This window comes from Oncorhynchus nerka, linkage group LG1 (genome assembly GCF_034236695.1).
Source record: "Oncorhynchus nerka isolate Pitt River linkage group LG1, Oner_Uvic_2.0, whole genome shotgun sequence".
Taxonomy (NCBI): domain Eukaryota; kingdom Metazoa; phylum Chordata; class Actinopteri; order Salmoniformes; family Salmonidae; genus Oncorhynchus; species Oncorhynchus nerka.
The window spans coordinates 52,388,998-52,414,411 of NC_088396.1; the positions used below are offsets into that span (position 1 = coordinate 52,388,998).

At 46.4% G+C, this 25,414-nt stretch overlaps 1 protein-coding gene across 1 annotated transcript in view; it reads left to right on the forward strand.

The window, feature by feature from the left end:
- Window positions 1-1,335: 1,335 nt before the first annotated feature.
- The window catches only part of tmem198a (transmembrane protein 198a), a 95,030-nt gene continuing 70,951 nt past the window's right edge, over window positions 1,336-25,414 (forward strand). Inside the window, exon 1 of the mRNA XM_065022835.1 lies at window positions 1,336-1,417. The gene's annotated coding sequence lies outside the window, so the exon portion shown is untranslated. The remainder of the gene's footprint in view (window positions 1,418-25,414) is intronic.

Genomic DNA, 25,414 nt, shown 5'->3' on the forward strand with positions numbered 1-25,414 from the left:
AGTAATTTGTTTTTGGCCATTTTGAGCCTGTAATCAAACCCACAACTGCTGATGCTCCAGATACTCAACTAGTCTAAAAGAAGGTCAAGTTTATTGCTTCTTTAATCAGGACAACAGTTTTCAGCTGTGCTAATATAATTGCAAAAGGGTTTTCTAATAATCAATTAGCCTTTTAATATTATAAACCTGCAAGGTTGCTGATAATGGGCCTCTGTACGCCTATGTAGATATTCCATAAACAAATCTGCCGTTTCCAGCTACAATAGTCATTTACAACATTAACGATGTCTACACTTTTGTATTTCTGATCAATTTTGTCCAATTTTAATGTACAAAAAAAAAGAAGCTTTAAAAAATAAATAAACAAGGATATTTATAAGTGACTTTTGAACGGTAGTGTAAGTATGTAATGTTTATGTTTATTTATTCATGTGTGTATTGTTTTACAGCTCTTTGAATGTATCTATTTACTACTATGTATACATGTTTCACTCTTTATGAGAGAACAAGCCACGAAGAATTATCACTGAATTATTGTAATGTTTGTTTATGTGACAATTAATCCTGGCGATTTGCCACGAAAATAAAATGCACTTCATTCATTCACAAGTTTAAGATAGTTTAGATAGATCTATCTTAAAAATGTTTGTTTGTTTAGCTGACATGGCTAATGGAGTGACTTTCAGTGACTGACATAAGAGGAAAAACTGCTGATGCACAATCATTTTTCGAACTTGTACCTCAGTGTATTCTACTATTTTTTTTAACTTGACACAGTAAATTGAGACCCCCGACTAAGTTCTCAGTGGTCTGAAGCCCTAAGCGACCGCTTATGTCGCTTATGCCTGGAACCGGTCTTTCCTGCTCTTGCTCTCCACCCATTGATATTCTCCTCTGTGCTGCTGTATTCCTACAACCCCGCGTTCTTGTGCAAATGGTATCATCCAAGGAAAGCTGGGGCTGCACGATGCTGGCAGGGGAAGCGTGAACACAAAGAAACCACAGCCTTCGGATTGGGAAGAACAAAAGACAAGAAATCTCAAACCAAGTGATGAACCCGATTTATCACAACAGTTTAAATTAAAAACATTCTTGATTTTCCATTTCTATCCATATTCGAACCATTATTTACATGGCATATGATAGGAGGGGGACATTACACTGCCGTTATCCAGGAGAGAGTGAAGCTTGAGCGGTGAGACGTTGTTCTAGTGTTTCCCGATGGCTTGGTGTTCGTGGGCAGTGCTCTCTCTCTGCCAAGTGGTGGTCCTGGTGCCTCTGTAGCGTTTGGGCGGGCAGGGACTGCATTGACGGTTGAGGACGATGACTGTCTTGGAGGCTGCTAGTTGACACAGAGGAGAGGATTCAACGGAATCTGACTGGGCATATATCTTGTACATGCTGGGTCGTTACGGAGGTGAGTGAAGCAGGTGCAGCTTTCTTTGTTCTTCATCAATAACAGGTTGATTTGGACAGGGTGTTCAAGGCTTTTTCTAAAGAATGCTTGTTTGCAAGACGTGGAGACAACACACAGAAAATCACTATATTATAGAAATATCTGGGTTTGTGTTACATTGTAACGAGCCCCGTTTTTGATCTTTTGTTTCAATAATAATTATGGTTGCCTATATATACCACATCTTGCTTTGTTTCCATATTCATTGTTGTAATATCCCCACCAAACACAATTATCACTTAGTTTTTATTTATTTACTTAGTTTTTAATTGGATATTAGGGCGTATAATTTCGCGCCACAGCATGTAAACAAAATAAAGGAATCGATTGCCGGCGTGCCCACTAACCTGCCCGCGCACTCCATCATTTGCCGGAACGTCTCCTGTGCAATCGGACACTGTGTTGACAATCCAGCACATTGTACTGACCTAATGTAATTAGTACATCCAGCACAAACATAGCAGATGGCTTTTTAAAATCGTTTAAAACAGTTTGCTTGCATCCTAGTCTCTATAGAAGACACCATTAGGTAGGCCTATGAATTCAGCATACCTTGGTTGTTTATATATTTCAGTCTCTCTCCCTCTCTCTCTTTCTCTCTGACTCTCTCTCTCTCTCTCTCTCTCTCTCTCTCTGTCTCTCTCTCCCTCTCTTTCTCTGACTCTCTCTCTCTCCCTCTCTCTCTTTCTCTCTGACTCTCTCTCTCTCTCTCTCTCTCTCTTTCTCTGACTCTCTCTCTCTCTCTGTCTCTGTCTTTCTCTCTCTCTCTCTCTCTCTCTCTCTCTCTCTCTCTCTCTCTCTCTCTCTCTCTGTGTGTGTGTGTATACAGTGTGATGTCGGTTATGATTAGGGTCATTAGGTGTCACCATCTGGATGAGGTTGGGTCTGTTTAGGGCACGTTAAAGGCACAATCTTGGAAAACAACAGTCCTGCCATCCTGAAAGTTGCTTGGATTAACAGCTGAGGGATGTAACCACTCTCAAATTCACAGGCAAACCATTGTTTTGACGCCCCTCCAGATTGACCCTGAGAGCATTGTGTGTACGAATCTGTTGTCAAGAGGGACATGTTTTACACCGTTGTGCTTGTCAGTGTTTTGGGCTGCGGTTATTACAGACAGCAACATATAAGCAATGTGTTGTGAAAGTGCTCTTAAAACCATTTACATTTTTTAATATTCTATTGTTTGATGATTTCTAAATGCCCTCTGTATGCTGAAGGCAGAACAAGTGCATTTGAATCAATACATTAGACAGGCTCGGCTTTAGGGATAGTGAGTGATGGATGAAGGAATGAATTGGGAATGTAAAATGGACGCTGCATGTAGGAGATTGAAATGAACAGAGCTTAATGGTGTGAAATGGGGGAATTGTGTTTTTTTGCTGTGACGATAGTTACGTAATAATGGGAGGATAGAGAGAACCCAAGCAGCATCAGCATCAACAGCACGTCTCCTCAGGGGGTTCACAGTCTAATTGAGTTATGCAGCAACAGGTCAACATATTTTCTTAGCTAATGCATTATCATAGATGAGAGAGTGGGGAGGGGAGGTGGGAGGGAGGGAGAGAGAAAGGTGAAGGTGGAGACGTGAGCAGGGAAAAGTGTTGAGAGTGGGAAATAGAGGGTGTGAGAGAGAATGGTGGGGGAGAGAGAGAGAGAGGTGGGACTTGGAGAGAGAGAATGAGTGAGCGAGAGAGAGGTGGGACTTGGAGAGAGAGAGTGGGAGTGAGCGAGAGAGGTGGGACTTGGAGAGAGAGAGTGAGTGGGCGAGAGAGAGGTGGGTCTTGGAGAGAGAGAGTGAGTGAGTGAGTGAGCGAGCGAGAGAGAGGTGGGACTTGGAGAGAGAGTGAGAGTGAGCGAGAGAGAGGTGTGATTCGGAGAGAGAGAGTGAGTGGGCGAGAGAGAGGTGGGTCTTGGAGAGAGAGAGTGAGTGAGTGAGCGAGCGAGAGAGAGGTGGGACTTGGAGAGAGAGTGAGAGTGAGCGAGAGAGAGGTGTGATTCGGAGAGAGTGAGTGAGCGAGAGAGAGGTGGGACTCGGAGAGAGAGAAAGAGTGGGAGTGAGCGAGAGAGAGGTGGGACTCGGAGAGAGAGAGAGTGTGTGTGAAAGACAGAGAGAGGGGGCGCATGGAGAGAGTGGTGGAACAATTAGAGAGAGGTAAGAGAGGGATAGAAGGATAGAGGGAGAGAGAGAGTTGATTCTAATCCTATTAATCCACTTCACTGCTGTCTTTCCTACTAGCCACAGCTATATACTGTACCTGGCAGCTTGCAGAGCCTCTTTATGCAGGGAGCTGAGCTCTGCAGACCCAACAGCTCTGTATGACTGAGGATGTGGTGGTTTTATAGACAATATAATGTTTGTTTATTTGGCTCTTGCAATCGCAACCGCTGCTCATTCTGTTTTTTTTTTTGTTTTTTTTACACTGAAACAAAAAAAATATGAACGAAACATATAAAGTTAGTGAGCATTTCTTCTTTTGCCAAGATAATCCATCTACCTGACAGATGTGGCATATGAAGGAGCTGATTAAACAGCATGATCATAACACAGGGTGAACCACCCTGTGCTGGGGACAATAATAGGCCACTCTAAAATGTGCAGTTTTGTGACACAACACAATGCCATAGATGTCTCAAGTTTTGAGGGAGCGTGCAATTGGCATGCTGACTACAGGAATGTCCACCAGATAATGTCCACCAGAGAATTGGATGTTTAATTTCTTTGCCATAAGCCGCCTCCAACGTCATTTTTGAAAATTTGGCAGTACGTCCAACCGACCTCACAACCGCAGACCTCGTGTTACCGGCTTCTTCACCTGCAGGAACGTCTGACACCAGCCACCCGGGCAGCTGATGAAACTGTGCGAAGGAGATGTGTCACGCTGCATGAGACAAATGGCGGTCACACCAGATACGGACTGGTTTTCTGATCCACGGCCCTACCCTTTTTTTTTACAAGGCAGTCTGTGACTAACAGATGCATATTTATCAGAGAAGTGCGGGGGGGCTGCCTTAATCATTTTCAGCACCCGGGAAACAGTGGGTTAACTTCCTTGCTCGGCGGCAGAACGACAGATTTGTACCTTGTTATCTCTGGAATTCGATCCAGCAACCTTTCGGTTACTGGCCCAACGCTCTAACCTCTAGGTGTTGTTTGAGGAAGAACTCTCACTTCGTCCCAGAGGAAAGGCTGTCCGTTATTGGTCCTCTATGTGGCAGGGTTGGTCCCAGAGGAAAGGCTGTCCGTTATTGGTCCTCTATGTGGCAGGGTTGGTCCCAGAGGAAAGGCTGTCCGTTATTGGTGCTCTATGTGGCAGGGTTGGTCCCAGAGGAAAGGCTGTCCGTTATTGGTCCTCTATGTGGCAGGGTTGGTCCCAGAGGAAAGGCTGTCCGTTATTGGTCCTCTATGTGGCAGGGTTGGTCCCAGAGGAAAGGCTGTCCGTTATTGGTCCTCTATGTGGCAGGGTTGGTCCCAGAGGAAAGGCTGTCCGTTATTGGTCCTCTATGTGGCAGGGTTGGTCCCAGAGGAAAGGCTGTCCGTTATTGGTCCTCTATGTGGCAGGGTTGGTCCCAGAGGAAAGGCTGTCCGTTATTGGTCCTCTATGTGGCAGGGTTGGTCCCAGAGGAAAGGCTGTCCGTTATTGGTCCTCTATGTGGCAGGGTTGGTCCCAGAGGAAAGGCTGTCCGTTATTGGTCCTCTATGTGGCAGGGTTGGTCCCAGAGGAAAGGCTGTCCGTTATTGGTCCTCTATGTGGCAGGGTTCGTCCCAGAGGAAAGGCTGTCCGTTATTGGTCCTCTATGTGGCAGGGTTGGTCCCAGAGGAAAGGCTGTCCGTTATTGGTCCTCTATGTGGCAGGGTTGGTCCCAGAGGAAAGGCTGTCCGTTATTGGTCCTCTATGTGGCAGGGTTGGTCCCAGAGGAAAGGCTGTCCGTTATTGGTCCTCTATGTGGCAGGGTTGGTCCCAGAGGAAAGGCTGTCCGTTATTGGTCCTCTATGTGGCAGCGTTGGTCCCAGAGGAAAGGCTGTCCGTTATTGGTCCTCTATGTGGCAGGGTTGGTCCCAGAGGAAAGGCTGTCCGTTATTGGTCCTCTATGTGGCAGGGTTGGTCCCAGAGGAAAGGCTGTCCGTTATTGGTCCTCTATGTGGCAGGGTTCGTCCCAGAGGAAAGGCTGGTTGGTCCTCTAGCAGTCCCAGAGGAAAGGCTGTCCGTTATTGGTCCTCTATGTGGCAGGGTTGGTCCCAGAGGAAAGGCTGTCCGTTATTGGTCCTCTATGTGGCAGGGTTGGTCCCAGAGGAAAGGCTGTCCGTTATTGGTCCTCTATGTGGCAGGGTTGGTCCCAGAGGAAAGGCTGTCCGTTATTGGTCCTCTATGTGGCAGGGTTGGTCCCAGAGGAAAGGCTGTCCGTTATTGGTCCTCTATGTGGCAGGGTTGGTCCCAGAGGAACGGCTGTCCGTTATTGGTCCTCTATGTGGCAGGGTTCGTCCCAGAGGAAAGGCTGTCCGTTATTGGTCCTCTATGTGGCAGGGTTCGTCCCAGAGGAAAAGCTGTCCGTTATTGGTCCTCTATGTGGCAGGGTTCATCCCAGAGGAAAGGCTGTCCGTTATTGGTCCTCTATGTGGCAGGGTTCGTCCCAGAGGAAAGGCTGTCCGTTATTGGTCCTCTATGTGACAGGGTTGGTCTCAGAAGAAAGGCTGTCTGTTATTGGTCCTCTATGTGGCAGGGTTGGTCCCAGAGGAAAGGCTGTCCGTTATTGGTCCTCTATGTGGCAGGGTTGGTCCCAGAGGAAAGGCTGTCCGTTATTGGTCCTCTATGTGGCTGGGTTGGTCCCAGAGGAAAGGCTGTCCATTATTGGTCCTCTATGTGGCAGGTTTCGTCCCAGAGGAAAGGCAGGTCCCTTAAAAAACAATAGCTCAAGTCCTTTTCACACCATGACCATTACAGCTTCGAGAATAGTCTACAGCAGGGGTGTCCAACTCATTCCATGGAGTGCCTAGTGTCTGCTGGTTTTTGTTTTTTTCCTTTCAATTAAGACCTAGACAACCAGGTGAAGGGAATTCCTTACTAATCAGTGACTTTAATTAGATGAAGGACAAGGGAGTAGTGAAAAACCGCAGACACTTGGCTCTCTGTGAAATTAGTTTGAAACCTGTAGTCTAGAGCAATGTATGGGTAATGGGTATAGTCATGCTGTATGCATGCTAGCCTGGCTGCAGGTCTGGGGACGGAGAAGGGCTAGCCTGGTCCCAGATCTTTTTGTCCGTGGTCATTGTCACACAGCTCTGGTCAAAAGTAGTGCTCTATGTAGGCAAAAAAGGTGCCATATGAGACAGTCATTGACTGTAGTATCTTGATGTCCTGGTCTGGTCCCGGACCTGGTCTGTCCCTGGTCCTGGTCAGGTCCTTGGCCTGTTCCTGATCTGGTCCTGGTCTGATCCATGGTCTGGTCCTGATCTGGTCCTTGGTCTGGTCCTGATCTGGTCCTGGTCTGATCCATGGTCTGGTCCTGATCTGGTCCTTGGTCTGTTCCTGGTCAGGTGCCTTGGTCTGGTCCTGGTCTGGCCCAGGCTAAACAGTGAGCTGTCCAGTAATCCTCTTTATGTTTCTGTCACCTCCTCAGTACTAACCTGGGATTTACAGGGATCAACTGGAGAGATAGATGGATACCTGTGTCCTGCTGCTCCACAGTGGGCTAGAGATAACATAGTGATACTGTCTCTATGGTTAACACAGTGGACTAGACATAACATAGTGATACTGTCTGTATGGTTAACACAGTGGACTAGAGATAACATAGTGATACTGTCTCTATGGTTAACACAGTGGACTAGGAGATAACATAGTGATACTGTCTCTATGGTTAAGACAGTGGGCTAGAGATATCATAGTGAGACTGTCTCTATGGTTAACACAGTGGACTAGAGATAACATAGTGATACTGTCTGTATGGTTAACACCGTGGACTAGAGATAACATAGTGATACTGGCTGTATGGTTAACACAGTGGACTAGGATAACATAGTGAGACTGGCTGTATGGTTAACACAGTGGACTAGACATAACATAGTGATATGTCTCTATGGTTAACACAGTGGGATGGCTAACACAACCCTGTATATACACTACATGGCCAAGAGTATGCTTGTTGAACATCTCATTACAAAATCATGGGCATTAATATGGAATTGCCCACCCCCCCTTTGCTACTATAACAGCCTCCACTCTTCTGGGAAGGCTTTCCACTAGATGTTGAAGCATTGCTGCATGGATCTCGCCTTGTGCTTGTGGGCATTGTCATGCTGAAACAGGAAAGGACCTTCCCCAAACTGTTGCTTCAAAGTTTGAAGCACAGAATCATCTAGAATGTCATTGTTAATTATTTGCCTTCACTAGAATTAAAGGGCCTAGACCTAACCATGAAAAACAGCTCCAAACCATTATTCCTCATCCACCAATATTTGCCGTTGGCACTATGCCAAACCCAGATTCGTCCGTCGGACTGCCTGATGGTGAAGTGTGATTCATCCCTCCAGAGAACGCGTTTCCACTGAGTCCAATGGCGGCGAGCATTACATGAAGCTCCCAATGAACAGTTCTTGTTGCTGACGTTGCTTCCAGAGGCAGTTTAGAACTTGGTAGAGCGGTTTGCAAACGAGGACAGAACATTTTTACACACTACTTGCTTCAGCACCTGGTGATCCCATTCTGTTAGCTTGTGTGGCCTACCACTTTGCGGCTGGGCCGTTGTTGCTCCTAGATGTTTCCAATTTACAGTACCAGCACTTACAGTTGAACGGGGCAGCTCTAGCAGGGCAGAAATTTAATGAACTGACTTGTTGGAAAGCTGGCATCCTAAGACGGTGCCACGTTGAAAGTCACTGAGCTCTTCAGTACGGGCCATTCCACAGCCAATGTTTATCTATGGAGATTGCATGGCTTTGTCCTCGATTCTATACACCTGTCAGCAACGGGCGTGGCTGAAAAAGCCGATGACAAAGTGAAAACAGGTTTTTAGACATTTTTGCAAATGTATTAAAAATAAAAAACAGAAATACCTTATTTACATTAGTATTCAGACCCTTTGCTATGAGACTTGAACTTGAGCTCAGATGCATCCTGTTTCCATTGATTATCCTTAAGATGTTTCTACATCTTGATTGATTGATCCACCTGTGGTAAATTCAATTGATTGGACATGGTTTGGAAAGGCACACATTTGTGCATATAAGGTCCCACAGTTGACAGTGCATGACAGAGGAAAAACCAAGCCATGAGGTCGGAGGAATTGTCCGTAGAGCTCTGAGTCAGGATTGTGTTGAGGCACAGATCTGAGGAAGGGTACCAAAATATGTCTGCAGCATTGAAGGTCTCCAAGAACACAGTGGCGTCCATCATTCTTAAATGGAAGAAGTTTCGAACCACCAAGACTCTTCTTAGAGCTGTCTGCCTGGCCAAACTGAGCAATCGGGGGAGAAGGGCCTTGGTCAGGGAGGTGACCAAGAACCCAATGGTCACTCTGACAGAGCTCCAGAGTTCCTCTGTGGAGATGGGAGAACCTTCCAGAAGGACAACCATCTCTGCAGCACTCCACCAATCAGGCCTTTATGGTAGAGTGGTCAGATGGAAGCCACTCTTCAGTAAAAGGCACATGACAGCCCGCTTGGAGTTTGCCAAAAGGCACCTAAAGGACTCTCGGACCATGAAAAATAAGATTCTCTGGTCTGATGAAGCCAAGATTGAATACTTGAACCCTAAGCACACAGCCACGACAACGCAGGAGTGGCTTCGGGACAAGTCTCTGAATGTCCTTGAGTGGCCCAGTCACAGCCTGGTCTTGAACCCGTTCGAACATTTGAAAATGGAGAGACCTGAAAATATCTCGGCAGCGAAGCTCCCCACCCAACCTGACAGAGCTTGAGAGGATCTGCAGAGAAGAATGGGAGAAACTATCCCAAATACAGGTGTGCCAAGCTGGTAGTGTATGTATCCCTTTGTTGATATAACGGCGTAACATCTCTAGATGTTCTGTATCTCTATTTGTTAAACAAGCCTGTCCTGTATCAGACAGTCCCCTGGACAGTAGATTGATAGTGCCCAAGCTGTACAGCAGCTGCTTTGGAAGTGTTGATAACGATCAATGCTATGTTCATAATAAATAAGGACAACAAGCTTTTAATATTTAAAGACAAGTACAAATACCAATGGAAATCATCACCCTCAAGGTATTCAAATTCAAATGAAGAGCAGTGAAGCACAGTATTAGTAAACCCAATGCCCCCTTTCCTGATTGAAGGAGAATGTGTCCCGTATCTCTCCAATGCACATCCTTCTCTCTCACACACCCTGCTGCTCTCATTACAAAGGGAGTCTGGCCAAATGTCCATTCTGCCTGCCTGTATGGTGGCTGTTGCGGAAGCTAGGCTTGCATCCCAAATGGCACCCTAATCCCTGTATAGTGCACTACTTTGGACCAGAGCCATATAGGCCTTATTCCCTATATAGTACACTACTTCGGACCAGAGCCATATGGGCACCATTTGGGACGCAGCCTGAGGCTGAATTGTCACGCTGCCCAGAACCTGTGAATATGCTGCCTGTCTATCGCTGTCAGGATCTGGGACTCAACCCCAAGGAGCAGGGCAGCTGGGAGAGACCTAATATCAGGATCTGGGACTCAACCCCAAGATGCAGGGCAGCTGGGAGAGACCTAATATCAGGATCTGGGACACAACCCCAAGATGCAGGGCAGCAAGGAGAGACCTAATATCAGGATCTGGGACTCAACCCCAAGAAGCAGGGCAGCTGGGAGAGACCTAATGTCAGGTTCTGGGACTCAACCCCAAGACAGAGGGCACCAGGGATGTACCTAATGTGTAAGGAGGAAGTTTTGCTGGTTGGTCTGTCTCTTCTATTGAGAAACATTTGAATAAATGTCAGACAGTCCCAGACCAACATTGGGGCTGCGGCCTAAAATACAAACTCTGATCTGCCAACTAAGGAGCAAATCCTAACTTACCACTTAAATTGAGTTACTTTGAGTTGAGTCACTTAGTTATACAGTACATTGTTGTCAAAGTGAAATTGTAACTTAAAGCTGGAATCCTTAATGGTGAAACTGCCACGTCCGTTTGCGATATTATAACAAGAAATAACGAACACTGTTTTTTTTCTTCAATTTGACATCATTGCACGTGTGATAGAACAGCAGAACATGTGACTTGTTTCAGGAAACTAGGCGTATGTCACGCATCGCCACTTGACCAGGAAACTAGGCGTATGTCACGCATCGCCACTTGACCAGGAAACTAGGCGTATGTCACGCATCGCCACTTGACCAGGAAACTAGGCGTATGTCACGCATCGCCACTTGACCAGGAAACTAGGCGTATGTCACGCATCGCCACTTGACCAGGAAACTAGGCGTATGTCACGCATCGCCACTTGACCAGGAAACTAGGCGTATGTCACGCATCGCCACTTGACCGGGAAACTAGGCGTATGTCACGCATCGCCACTTGACCGGGAAACTAGGCGTATGTCACGCATCGCCACTTGACCAGGAAACTAGGCGTATATCACGCATCGCCACTTGACCGGGAAACTAGGCGTATGTCACGCATCGCCACTTGACCGGAGAGACATTAGAATTTTAACATCATTTTTTTTTATCATAATGCGTTTTTGGCAGAAATGCCTTCTGGGACATGTGAACTTTCATGTGCCTTAAATAACAAACTTGTATTCCATCTGTAAATACAAAATACAATTTTCTATTATGAGCCTAGTTTGGTTTAGCCACGGACAAAAACAGGAACCTTGCCGCTAGCCATGATTGGCTGAGATAATGGGTGGGCTGGACATGCCGAGAGATGAGTTAGGATTGGTCTGACATGTAGTACCCGTCTGTCTATAACATGAGCGCAGTATGTAGTAGGTTATCCTTTCTAATGCATATTTTTTGAAAGAACGAAGAAGAAGTAGAAGTGTTGCTAATGCTCTCCACTTTCTGGAGGTTCCGAGTTTTGGAGGCTGAGTATGATATCTAAGGAGATGAAGAAAATTCTGGCGTTTGATTGCAAATATGGATACGGAGTAGAAAAGAGAACACACAGAAGGCTGTTGTATAAACACCTGTCTCTGGATTACATCTTCAAACTAAAGGCAACCATGGAATCTGTGACAGAGATGGAGAAGTATTCATCCATGTATAAGAGAGTCTACATTTACAGATATTACATGTTTCTAATCTAGTCAGAAAGTTGTTTTCATTGCAAGTTAAAGCATACTGTTAGCTAGCTAGCTAACGTTAGCTGGCTGGCTAGCTAGCTAACGTTACATGTATGATCTGTAGTAATATTATTTGTATCTCAGAGCCATGTTCTTTGCTAGTTATAGCCTGATGTTAGCTAGCTACCTAACATTAAACCTAGTTGGTTAGTTTTATCTACCAGCAGATTCATGCAGGGTAGCAACATTATGAGTTGTGATTATGGTTCATTGTTTAGCTAGCTAGCTACATGTCTAAACAAAATACTCCACTATGCAAGTAACCATTCCACTGTACCGTTTACACCTGTGTCCTGTGCATGTGACAAATAAACGTTGATTTTAGTTGATACCGTGTGTGTTTATCAGAGACAGTAATGTTAAGAACAACATGACACCAACATGACATCAAAATAATGAAACAGTGTCCAAGTTCTAAAATACTCCAGTAGAATGTCCTGCTTTTATTTCGTCACATTCACAACCGTAAGCTATTTTCAGTAATCTTTTTTAATTTTTTTTATTTTTTTATGTTGGATAAAAGTAGAAACTCAGAACTAGAAAATGATATATCATACACTACAGTTGAGGAACAATGGGAAAGTAATTCTGCTTTGAAAGTTGATAAACTCTTAACCTCACTTTTGAGAAAATGTCCTTTGAATACTTTTGATACCTACTGGAGGGCTCTTTTTTTGTCTACACCCATTCAGCATCGTCCACACCCTCTTAAGCTTTAGCCCCACCCATTCAGCATCGTTCACACCCTCTTATGCTTTAGCCACACCCATTCAGCATCGTTCACACCCTCTTAAGCTTTAGCCCCACCCATTCAGCATCGTCCACACCCTCTTAAGCTTTAGCCCCACCCATTCAGCATCGTCCACACACTCTTAAGCTTTAGCCCCACCCATTCAGCATCGTTCACACCCTCTTAATCTTTAGCCACACCCATTCAGCATCGTTCACACCCTCTTAAGCTTTAGCCCCACCCATTCAGCATCGTCCACACACTCTTAAGCTTTAGCCCCACCCATTCAGCATCGTTCACACCCTCTTAAGCTTTATCCCCGGCCATTCAGCATCATTCACACCCTCTTAAGCTTTAGCCCCACCCTTCTATTTAAGGACAGACCGCTCGGATCAACCCAAACAACCGCAGTCAAGCACCCAAGCTAACTGGCTAACGTTGGCTAGCCACTTCCAGACATAAATGAGAGAACCTCTCACCATTTTACTCACCCTAGAGCTGGTTAGGCTGTTTTTATGTTATCCAGAGCATTGGTGACTGCAACTGTGCTGCTGGCAACAATTTACACTTTTTTTGCCAGTGTTTACTGACACTGGCCATATTCAACGGGTGTTGAGCGTTCTTAAATTAGTCAGTGATTCTGCGCTCTGAAATCGGAGTAGATATCCAGAGCAAATTTACCCACTACGTCTATCAACAGCTGTCGTGTCGCAGTGACATCATGAACATTCTGTTGAAATGGATACTTGCATAGTGGAGTCTTTTGTTAAGACATGTAGCTAGCTAGCTAAACAATGAACCATAATCTCTCCTCATGGCGTTTACTACCCTGCATGAATCTGCAGGTAGCTAACCAATCAGGTTCAATTTTAGCTAGCTAACATTAGGCTATAACTATAGCAAAGCAAATGACTCTGAGATATGAATAATATTACTACACAGATCATACACGTAACTTTTAGCGAGCTAATGTTGAAACCTTATGACAAATGTATAACTGTGTAATATCTGTAAATGTAGCTAGCTAGACTATCTTACATGGATGGACACTTCTCCGTCTGTCACAGATGCCATGATTGCTCTTAGTTTGAAGATGTAATCCGGAGGCAGGTTTTTTCTCCATCTCCTTAACAATCACTTAACATGTGTAAATATTTGTATGAACATAAGATTCAACAACTGAGACATAACCTGAACAAGTTCCACAGACATGTGACTAACAGAAATGGAATAAAATGTCCCTGAACAAAGGGGAGGGGGTCAAAATCAAAAGAAACAGTCAGTATTTGGTGTGGCCACCAGCTGCATTAATTACTGCAGTACATCTCCTCCTCATGGACTGCACCAGATTTGCCAGCTCTTGCTGTGAGATGTTACCCCACTCTTCCACCATGTCACCTGCAAATTTCTGGACATCTCTGGGGGTAATGGCCCTGGCCCTGACCCTCTGATCCAACACGTCCCAGACGTGCTCAATGGGATTGAGATCCTGGCTCTTCGCTGGCCATGGCAGAACACTGACATTCCTTTCTTGCAGGAAATCACACACAGAACATGCAGTTTTTCTGATGGCAGTGTCATGCTGGAGGGTCATGTCAGGATGAGCCTGCAGGAAGGGTAACACATGAGGGAGGAGGATGTCTTCCCTGTAATGCACAGTGTTGAGATTGCCTGCAATTACATCAAGCTCAGTCCGATGATGCTGTGACACACTGCCCCAGACCATGATGGACCCTGCACCTCCAAATCGATCCCGCTCCAGAGTACAGGCCTCGGTGTAATGCTCATTCCTTCAACGATAAACGCAAATCCGACCATCACCCCTGGTGAGGCAAAACCGTGTCTTGTCAGTGAAGAGCACATTTTGCCAGTCCTGTCTGGTCCAGCGATAGTGGGTTTGTGCCCATAGGCGACGTTGTTGCCTGAGATGTCTGGTGAGGACCTGCCTCAGTCCAGCCTCTCTCAGCCTATTGCAGACAGTCTGTGCACTGATGGAGGGATTGTGCGTTCCTGGTGTAACTCGGGCAGTTGTTGTTGCCATCCTGTACCTGTCCCGCAGGTGTGATGTTCGGATGTACCGATCCTGTGCAGGTGTTGTTACACGTGGTCTGCCACTGCGAGGACAATCAGCTGTCTGTCCTGTCTACCTGTAGCAGTTGACTTTGTTAGCGAGATGTTCTTGAAAACACATTTCTTTTACACAAACAAACAAGAAAAGGGGAAAACAAAACAAATCAGACGAGCACCAGGGAACTTGAATCCTTAAAGAGATGGGTGGGGTTAAGAGGGAACGATGCTGAATTGACGTAGACAAAGATGAGCTCTCCAGTATTTATACCAAAAGATTCAAGGACCTTTTTTATCAACTTTCAAAGCATAATTACTTTCCCATTTTTCCTCAACTGTACGTTATACTCTGTTTGTCTCTACAAGTTTAAAAACACAATTTCAAATGTTGTTACATAAGACCGAATCTAGCCGGTCACATATTAGTACCGCAAATTGGATGACACTCCTCACCACCGCTTCATCAACAAAACAAAAATTAAATGGACGTTGGAGCGGTTTTCTCTACTGCGGATCCATCTTTAAGTGGAAGTATATAACCCATAAGGAAAGAGTGGAGTCAACTCATCCCTATGGTAGCCTGTCTATAGCTGTGATCTCTCTCTCTCTCTCTCTCTCTCTTGTATCATATGAACCAAAGATGTGTCACTCAGCTTGTATCATGTTCCTGTCAGTGCTGTGGTCAATCATAATTTAAGGGAAGACATTACTCACAGAAACAAACACACATGATCATATTAGATGTCTTAATGCCCATTCATTTAGACCTCCTCTTCCTATCTGTATTAAAAACCCTGTGAAATGTTCCTGTCTCACTGTCCATGTTGGATAGCTCTTTCTCTCCCTCTCGGGCCCCATCCTCCTCTCTCTATTTCCCTCTGCCCCGTTCCATCCTCCTCCTCTCTCTCTCTGCCCTGTCCCATCTTCTCTCTTTCTCTCTCTCTCTGTCCTGTTCCATCCTCCTCCCATTCTCCTCTCTCTGCCCCATTCTCCTCTCTCTCTTCCCCATTCCATCCTCCCATCCATGTCTCTCTCTCTCTCTCTCTCTCTCTCCTGTTCCCTCCTCCTCCCATCGTCCTCTCTCTCTCTTCCCCATTCCCTCCTCCTCTCTCTCCCCCATTCCCTCCTCCTCCCATCCTCCTCTCTCTCTTCCCCATTCCATCCTCCCATCCATGTCTCTCTCTCTCTCTCTCGCTCTCTCTCTCTCCTGTTCCCTCCTCCTCCCATCGTCCTCTCTCTCTCTTCCCCATTCCCTCCTCCTCTCTCTCCTCCATTCCCTCCTCCTCCCATCCTCCTCTCTCTCTCTGCCCCATTCCATCTTCCTCTCTCTCTCTCTCTCTCTCTCTTCCCTGTTCCCTCCTCCTCCCATCTTCCTCTCTCCTTCTGCTTCAGTGAGTGCCAGAGCCTGTTGAGGGCTCGACCAGGGCCAGGAATAGCTTCTCAGTGGAGGCTCTGTCTGTATGGGCTTTGTGTGTGTCTCGCTCTCGCTCTCTCTCACGCTCTCTCTCTCTCTGTGCGCGCACGCTACCGGGGGAAAACCACTAAACCGTTTTGATTGGGACAAAAAAAAGTACATGGCACTGGGTCAGCCAGCCCTCTCAATGTGCTCTCATCCCGAGAAAAGAGAACGCTCTCAGCAGCTTTAATGCCTCCCTACAAATCATTTTGTCTCATTTGCAGAAAGCTAAATAAGCAAAATATTTCATTGTGTCACATCCTGTTAAATGGACCACAATTAACACTAACACAACTAATGTTAAGTGACTGTTTCCACAAAAAAAAAGTGTACTCAACTTTTTGATCAAAGTGTTGCCTGAACTTAAAAAATTCAGTCAACTTAAAATGTTTAGGAGACCCAAACTTAGCTGGCAACTGGAGAAAACTCAGTCAACTTAAAATGATGTTTTCTCAACTTGTCTCACATGTTCATTCAACTAGAAATGATTATTTGGGAAAATCTTCACAACAAAAAAAACAAGCTGTGAATCTCCTTTCGCACACTGTGCTTTTGACATAGGATGTTTTCAACTTACATATTACACACACTGTGCTTTTGACATAGGATGTTTTCAACTTACATATTACACATTTACATTTACATTTACATTTAAGTCATTTAGCAGACGCTCTTATCCAGAGCGACTTACAAATTGGTGCTTTCACCTTATGACATCCAGTGGAACAGCCACTTTACAATAGTGCATCTAGGTCTTTTAAGGGGGGGGTGAGAAGGATTACTTTATCCTATCCTAGGTATTCCTTAAAGAGGTGGGGTTTCAGGTGTCTCCGGAAGGTGGTGATTGACTCCGCTGTCCTGGCGTCGTGAGGGAGTTTGTTCCACCATTTGCCAGAGCAGCGAACAGTTTTGACTGGGCTGAGCGGGAACTGTACTTCCTCAGTGGTAGGGAGGCGAGCAGGCCAGAGGTGGATGAACGCAGTGCCCTTGTTTGGGTGTAGGGCCTGATCAGAGCCTGGAGGTACTGAGGTGCCGTTCCCCTCACAGCTCCGTAGGCAAGCACCATGGTCTTGTAGCGGATGCGAGCTTCAACTGGAAGCCAGTGGAGAGAGCGGAGGAGCGGGGTGACGTGAGAGAACTTGGGAAGGTTGAACACCAGACGGGCTGCGGCGTTCTGGATGAGTTGTAGGGGTTTAATGGCACAGGCAGGGAGCCCAGCCAACAGCGAGTTGCAGTAATCCAGACGGGAGATGACAAGTGCCTGGATTAGGACCTGCGCCGCTTCCTGTGTGAGGCAGGGTCGTACTCTGCGGATGTTGTAGAGCATGAACCTACAGGAACGGGCCACCGCCTTGATGTTAGTTGAGAACGACAGGGTGTTGTCCAGGATCACGCCAAGGTTCTTAGCGCTCTGGGAGGAGGACACGATGGAGTTGTCAACCGTGATGGCGAGATCATGGAACGGGCAGTCCTTCCCCGGGAGGAAGAGCAGCTCCGTCTTGCCGAGGTTCAGCTTGAGGTGATGATCCGTCATCCACACTGATATGTCTGCCAGACATGCAGAGATGCGATTCGCCACCTGGTCATCAGAAGGGGGAAAGGAGAAGATTAATTGTGTGTCGTCTGCATAGCAATGATAGGAGAGACCATGTGAGGTTATGACAGAGCCAAGTGACTTGGTGTATAGCGAGAATAGGAGAGGGCCTAGAACAGAGCCCTGGGGGACACCAGTGGTGAGAGCACGTGGTGAGGAGACGGATTCTCGCCACGCCACCTGGTAGGAGCGACCTGTCAGGTAGGACGCAATCCAAGCGTGGGCCGCGCCGGAGATGCCCAGCTCGGAGAGGGTGGAGAGGAGGATCTGATGGTTCACAGTATCGAAGGCAGCCGATAGGTCTAGAAGGATGAGAGCAGAGGAGAGAGAGTTAGCTTTAGCAGTGCGGAGCGCCTCCGTGATACAGAGAAGAGCAGTCTCAGTTGAATGACTAGTCTTGAAACCTGACTGATTTGGATCAAGAAGGTCATTCTGAGAGAGATAGCGGGAGAGCTGGCCAAGGACGGCACGTTCAAGAGTTTTGGAGAGAAAAGAAAGAAGGGATACTGGTCTGTAGTTGTTGACATCGGAGGGATCGAGTGTAGGTTTTTTCAGAAGGGGTGCAACTCTCGCTCTCTTGAAGACGGGAGGGACGTAGCCAGCGGTCAGGGATGAGTTGATGAGCGAGGTGAGGTAAGGGAGAAGGTCACCGGAGATGGTCTGGAGAAGAGAGGAGGGGATAGGGTCAAGCGGGCAGGTTGTTGGGCGGCCGGCCGTCACAAGACGCGAGAAGTCATCTGCAGAGAGGGAGGAGGGGGGGGGAGGGGGAGGAGGATTCAAGAGGGAGGAGAAGGTGGCAAAGAGCTTCCTAGGGTTAGAGGCAGATGCTTGGAATTTAGAGTGGTAGAAAGTGGCTTTAGCAGCAGAGACAGAGGAGGAAAATGTAGAGAGGAGGGAGTGAAAGGATGCCAGGTCTGCAGGGAGGCGAGTTTTCCTCCATTTCCGCTCGGCTGCCCGGAGCCCTGTTCTGTGAGCTCGCAATGAGTCGTCGAGCCACGGAGCGGGAGGGGAGGACCGAGCCGGCCTGGAGGATAGGGGACATAGAGAGTCAAAGGATGCAGAAAGGGAGGAGAGGAGGGTTGAGGAGGCAGAATCAGGAGATAGGTTGGAGAAGGTTTGAGCAGAGGGAAGAGATGATAGGATGGAAGAGGAGAGAGTAGCGGGGAGAGAGAGCGAAGGTTGGGACGGCGCGATACCATCCGAGTAGGGGCAGTGTGGGAAGTGTTGGATGAGAGCGAGAGGGAAAAGGATACAAGGTAGTGGTCGGAGACTTGGAGGGGAGTTGCAATGAGGTTAGTGGAGGAACAGCATCTAGTAAAGATGAGGTCGAGCGTATTGCCTGCCTTGTGAGTAGGGGGAAGGTGAGAGGGTGAGGTCAAAAGAGGAGAGGAGTGGAAAGAAGGAGGCAGAGAGGAATGAGTCAAAGGTAGACGTGGGGAGGTTAAAGTCGCCCAGAACTGTGAGAGGTGAGCCGTCCTCAGGAAAGGAGCTTATCAAGGCATCAAGCTCATTGATGAACTCTCCGAGGGAACCTGGAGGGCGATAAATGATAAGGATGTTAAGCTTGAAAGGGCTGGTAACTGTGACAGCATGGAATTCAAAGGAGGCGATAGACAGATGGGTAAGGGGAGAAAGAGAGAATGACCACTTGGGAGAGATGAGGATCCCGGTGCCACCACCCCGCTGACCAGAAGCTCTCGGGGTGTGCGAGAGCACGTGGGCGGACGAAGAGAGAGCAGTAGGAGTAGCGGTGTTGTCTGTGGTGATCCATGTTTCCGTCAGAGCCAAGAAGTCGAGGGACTGGAGGGAGGCATAGGCTGAGATGAACTCTGCCTTGTTGGCCGCAGATCGGCAGTTCCAGAGGCTACCGGAGACCTGGAACTCCACGTGGGTCGTGCGCGCTGGGACCACCAGATTAGGGCGGCCGCGGCCATGCGGTGTGGAGCGTTTGTATGGTCTGTGCAGAGAGGAGAGAACAGGGATAGACAGACACATAGTTGACAGGCTAGAGAAGAGGCTACGCTAATGCAGAGGAGATTGGAATGACAAGTGGACTACACGTCTCGAATGTTCAGAAAGTTAAGCTTACGTAGCAAGAATCTAATTGACTAAAATGATTAAAATGATACAGTACTGCTGGGGTAGGCTAGCTGCGTTGTTGACACTACCCTAATCAAGTCGTACCGTTGAGTGTGAAGTTTCTACAATGCTGCTTTTCGGGAGCTAGCTGGCTAGCTAGCAGTGTTGGTTACGTTACGTTGCGTTAGGAGAACGACAATAGCTGGCTAGCTAACCTAGAAAATCACTCTAGACTACACAATTATCTTTGAACAAAGACGGCTATGTAGCTAGCTATGTAGCTAGCTACGATCAAACAAATCACACCGTTGGGACTGTAATGAAATGAAATGAAAATGTGATACTACCTGTGGAGCGAAGCGGAATGCGACCGGAATGCGAAAGTTCTATTCAGTAGACGTTGGCTGGCTATTGGCTAGCTAGGAGTGTCTCCTACGTTAAGGATGACAAAATAGCTGGCTAGCTAACCTCGGTGAATTAAGATAATCACTCTAAGACTACACACTCTACACTACACAATTATCTTGGATACGAAGACCGCAAAGACAACTATGTAGCTAGGTAATACTACACTAATCAAGTCGTTCAGTTGAGTGTGATAGTTACTACAGTGCTACGGTAGCCGGTGAACGTATGCTAGCTGGCTAGCTGCTAGGCAGATAGGAGGACGACGAAATACGATAATAACGCAATTATCACTCTAAGACTCCACACTCTAAACTACACAATGATCTTGGAAACGAAAACAGCAAAGACAACTATGTAGCTAGCTAACACTACACTAATCAAGTCGTTCAGTTGAGTGGGATAGTTACTACAGTGCTACGGTAGACGGTGAACGTGTTGGGCAGATAGGAGACGACGAAATACGATAATTACGCAATAATCTTTGATACAACGACGACTATGTAGCTAGCTAAGAAGAAATTGCTAAGATTAGACAAATCAGACCGTTGTACTATAATGAAATGTAATGAAATGTAATGAAAAAGTTATACAACCTGCAGACCGAAGCGCGGATGCGACCGGCTCGCTCCAACCCGGAATAGCACATACACACACTGTGCTTTTGACATACCATGTTTTCAACTTACATATTTCACACACTGTGCTTTTGACATACCATGTTTTCAACTTACATATTACACACACTGTGCTTTTGACATACCATGTTTTCAATTTACATATTTCACACACTGTGCTTTTGACATACCATGTTTTCAACTTACATATTTCACACACTGTGCTTTTGACATACCATGTTTTCAACTTACATATTTCACACACGTTGACATACATGATTATAATTTAGCAATTTTCCATGTAATATTATTCAACATGTCCTCACCTGGGATTTGATCTCACCTGGGATTTGTCCTCACCTGGGATTTGATCTCACCTGGGATTTGTCCTCACCTGGGATTTGTCCTCACCTGGTATTTGATCTCACCTGGGATTTGATCTCACCTGGGATTTGATCTCACCTGGGATTTGTCCTCACCTGGGATTTATCCTCACCTGGGATTTGATCTCACCTGGGATTTATCCTCACCTGGTATTTGATCTCACCTGGTATTTGATCTCACCTGGGATTTGATCTCACCTGGTACTTGATCTCACCTGGGATTTGATCTCACCTGGGATTTGATCTCACCTGGGATTTATCCTCACCTGGTACTTGATCTCACCTGGTATTTGATCTCACCTGGGATTTGATCTCACCTGGTACTTGATCTCACCTGGGATTTGATCTCACCTGGGATTTGATCTCACCTGGGATTTAGCCTCACCTGGTACTTGATCTCACCTGGGATTTGATCTCACCTGGGATTTAGCCTCACCTGGTACTTGATCTCACCTGGGATTTGATCTCACCTGGTACTTGATCTCACCTGGTATTTGATCTCACCTGGTATTTGATCTCACCTGGGATTTGATCTCACCTGGTACTTGATCTCACCTGGAATTTGATCTCACCTGGGATTTGATCTCACCCGGGATTTATCCTCACCTGGTACTTGATCTTACCTGGGATTTGATCTCACCTGGGATTTGTACTCACAACCTTTTGGTTCACAACATACCCATCTTCCTGCCATGTCTGTGTCAATGACTGATTTCACCTGTATAGCTAACACTTTGCACTTCTCAACTCTGTTAAAAATAACACTTTACGAAAAACTATTGTGTATAAATAGCATAGTGATTAAGGAGTATCATTAAAACGGAATGTTATTCCCCACCAACATTAGACAACTATACTGAAAACCCCTAAAATTACTGAAATACTGTAGGTCAATCAATAAATCAAATGTATTTATAAAGCCCTGACTAAAGCCCCAAACAGCAAGAAATGCAGGTGTAGATGCACAGTGGCTAGGAAAAACTCCCTAGAAAGGTCAGAACCTAGGAAGAAACCTAGAGAGGAACCAGGCTATGAGGGGTGGCCAGTCCTCTTCTGGCTGTGCCGGGTGGAGATTAGAAACCTAGAGAGGAACCAGGTTATGTGGGGTGGCCAGTCCTCTTCTGGCTGTGCCGGGTGGAGATTAGAAACCTAGAGAGGAACCAGGCTATGAGGGGTGGCCAGTCCTCTTCTGGCTGTGCCGGGTGGAGATTAGAAACCTAGAGAGGAACCAGGCTATGAGGGGTGGCCAGTCCTCTTCTGGCTGTGCCGGGTGGAGATTATAACAGAACATGGCCAAGATGTTCAGATGTTCATAAATGACCAGCATGGTCACGGATATCAGCCATGATTACTACAAATGTAGATAGCTGGCTAGGCTAACTTACCGATCTAACTAATGTCAGGGCCCCTGGATGTCAGGGCCCAGACGGATATCAGCCATGATTACTACAAATGTAGATAGCTGGCTAGGCTAACTTACCGATCTAACTAATGTCAACATGAGTGACTGTCAGTGACATAACAAGATGAAAACTGCACAACCACATTTATAAATAGTATCTTGGTGTGTTCTACTATTCTAACAACAGTAAGTTGAGACTCACGACTGAGTTCAAAAACTAAATTCTGCTCAGAAAGCCAGGTTAATGACATCTGAATGAGAGTGACTAACAAAGTCAATGCGGGGCCCCCTGGATGTCAGGGCGCCTGGATGTCAGGGCCCCCTGGATGTCAGGGCCCCTGGATGTCAGGGCCCCTGGATGTCAGGGCCCCCTGGATGTCAGGGCCCCCTGGATGTCAGGGCCCCTGGATGTCAGGGCCCCCTGGATGTCAGGGCCCCCTGGATGTCAGGGCCCCCTGGATGTCAGGGCCCCTGGATGTCAGGGCCCCTGGGCACATGCCCTGTGTGCCCGGACGGATATCAGCCATGATTACTACAAATGTAGATAGCTGGCTAGGCTACCTTACCAATCTAACTAATGTCAGGGCCCCTGGATGTCAGGGCCCCTGGGCACATGCCCTGTGTGCCCGGACGGATATCAGCCATGATTACTACAAATGTAGATAGCTGGCTAGGCTACGTTACCAATCTAACTAATGTCAGGGCCCCTGGATGTCAGGGCCCCTGGGCACATGCCCTGTGTGCCCGGACGGATATCAGCCATGATTACTACAAATGTAGATAGCTGGCTAGGCTACGTTACCAATCTAACTAATGTCAGGGCCCCTGGATGTCAGGGCCCCCTGGATGTCAGGGCCCCTGGGCACATGCCCTGTGTGCCCGGACGGATATCAGCCATGATTACTACAAATGTAGATAGCTGGCTAGGCTACGTTACCAATCTAACTAATGTCAGGGCCCCTGGATGTCAGGGCCCCCTGGATGTCAGGGCCCCCTGGATGTCAGGGCCCCTGGATGTCAGGGCCCCTGGATGTCAGGGCCCCCTGGATGTCAGGGCCCCTGGGCACATGCCCTGTGTGCCCGGACGGATATCAGCCATGATTACTACAAATGTAGATAGCTGGCTAGGCTACGTTACCAATCTAACTAATGTCAGGGCCCCTGGATGTCAGGGCCCCCTGGATGTCAGGGCCCCCTGGATGTCAGGGCCCCCTGGATGTCAGGGCCCCCTGGATGTCAGGGCCCCCTGGATGTCAGGGCCCCTGGGCACATGCCCTGTGTGCCCGGACGGATATCAGCCATGATTACTACAAATGTAGATAGCTGGCTAGGCTACGTTACCAATCTAACTAATGTTAGGGAACATCTCTAATTGAGTGACTGTCAGTGACATAACAAAACCAAAGCTGCTGATGCACAACCACATTTATAGAACCTATGTTTATTTAGAACCTAACTTTTATTCTAGAACCTTTGGTGCGTTCTACTATTCTAACTGTCAACAGTAAGTTGTGACCCTGAGTGAGTTATTTCTTTTGGTTTTAAGGGCCTCGTTTTTTAAAATATATTGATCCGCAGGCCTACCCAAAGGGGGTCATGTGGCCTGCGGTCCGCCAGTTGCTCATCCCTGCTATGACTCCATAACCGTGGACTTTACAGGTGTGTGTGTGTGTGTGTGTGTGTGTGTGTGTGTGTGTGTGTGTGTGTGTGTGTGTGTGTGTGTGTGTGTGTGTGTGTGTCTGTGTCTGTGTGTGTGTGTCTGTGTGTGTGTGTGCGTGTGTGTGTGTGTGTGTGTACCTTGTAACCTTGGTCCTGGAACACTTAGGAATACATCAAATGAAAGTTAACCTCTGGCAGTTCATTAATATCTAACAAATTACGCAACATATACCCAATAAACACAAATCTGTTACTGTAAAATATAATGCATCAATACACCTGGGATGTTACTGTAAAATATAATGCATCAATACATCTGGGATCTTACTGCAATACGTAATGCATCAATACACCTGGGATGTTACTGTAAAATATAATGCATCAATACACCTGGGATGTTACTGTAAAATATAATGCATCAATACGCCTGGGATCTTACTGTAATATATCATGCATCAATACACCTGGGATCTTACTGTAATACATAATGCATCAATACACCTGGGATGTTACTGTAAAATATAAAGCATCAATACACCTGGGATGTTACTGTAATACGTAATGCATCATTACACCTGGGATGTTACTGTAAAATATAATGCATCAATACACCTGGGATCTTACTGTAAAATATAATGCATCAATACACCTGGGATGTTACTGTAAAATATAATGCATCAATACACCTGGGATCTTACTGTAATACGTAATGCAGCAATACACCTGGGATCTTACTGTAAAATATAATGCATCAATACACCTGGGATCTTACTGTAATACGTAAAGCATCATTACATCTGGGATGTTACTGTAATACGTAATGCATCAATACACCTGGGCTGTTACTGTAAAATATAAAGCATCAATACGCCTGGGATCTTACTGTAATACGTAAAGCATCAATACGCCTGGGATCTTACTGTAATACGTAATGCATCAACACACCTGGGATCTTACTGTAATACGTAATGCATCAATACACCTGTGATCTTACTGTAATACGTAATGCAGCAATACACCTGGGATCATACTGTAATACGTAATGCATCAATACACCTGGGATGTTACTGTAATACGTAATGCATCATTACACCTGGGATGTTACTGTAAAATATAATGCATCAATACACCTAAGATCTTACTGTAAAATATAATGCATCAATACACCTGGGATCTTACTGTAATACGTAATGCATCAATACACCTGGGATGTTACTGTAATACGTAATGCATCAATACACCTGGGATCTTACTGTAATACGTAATGCATCAATACACCT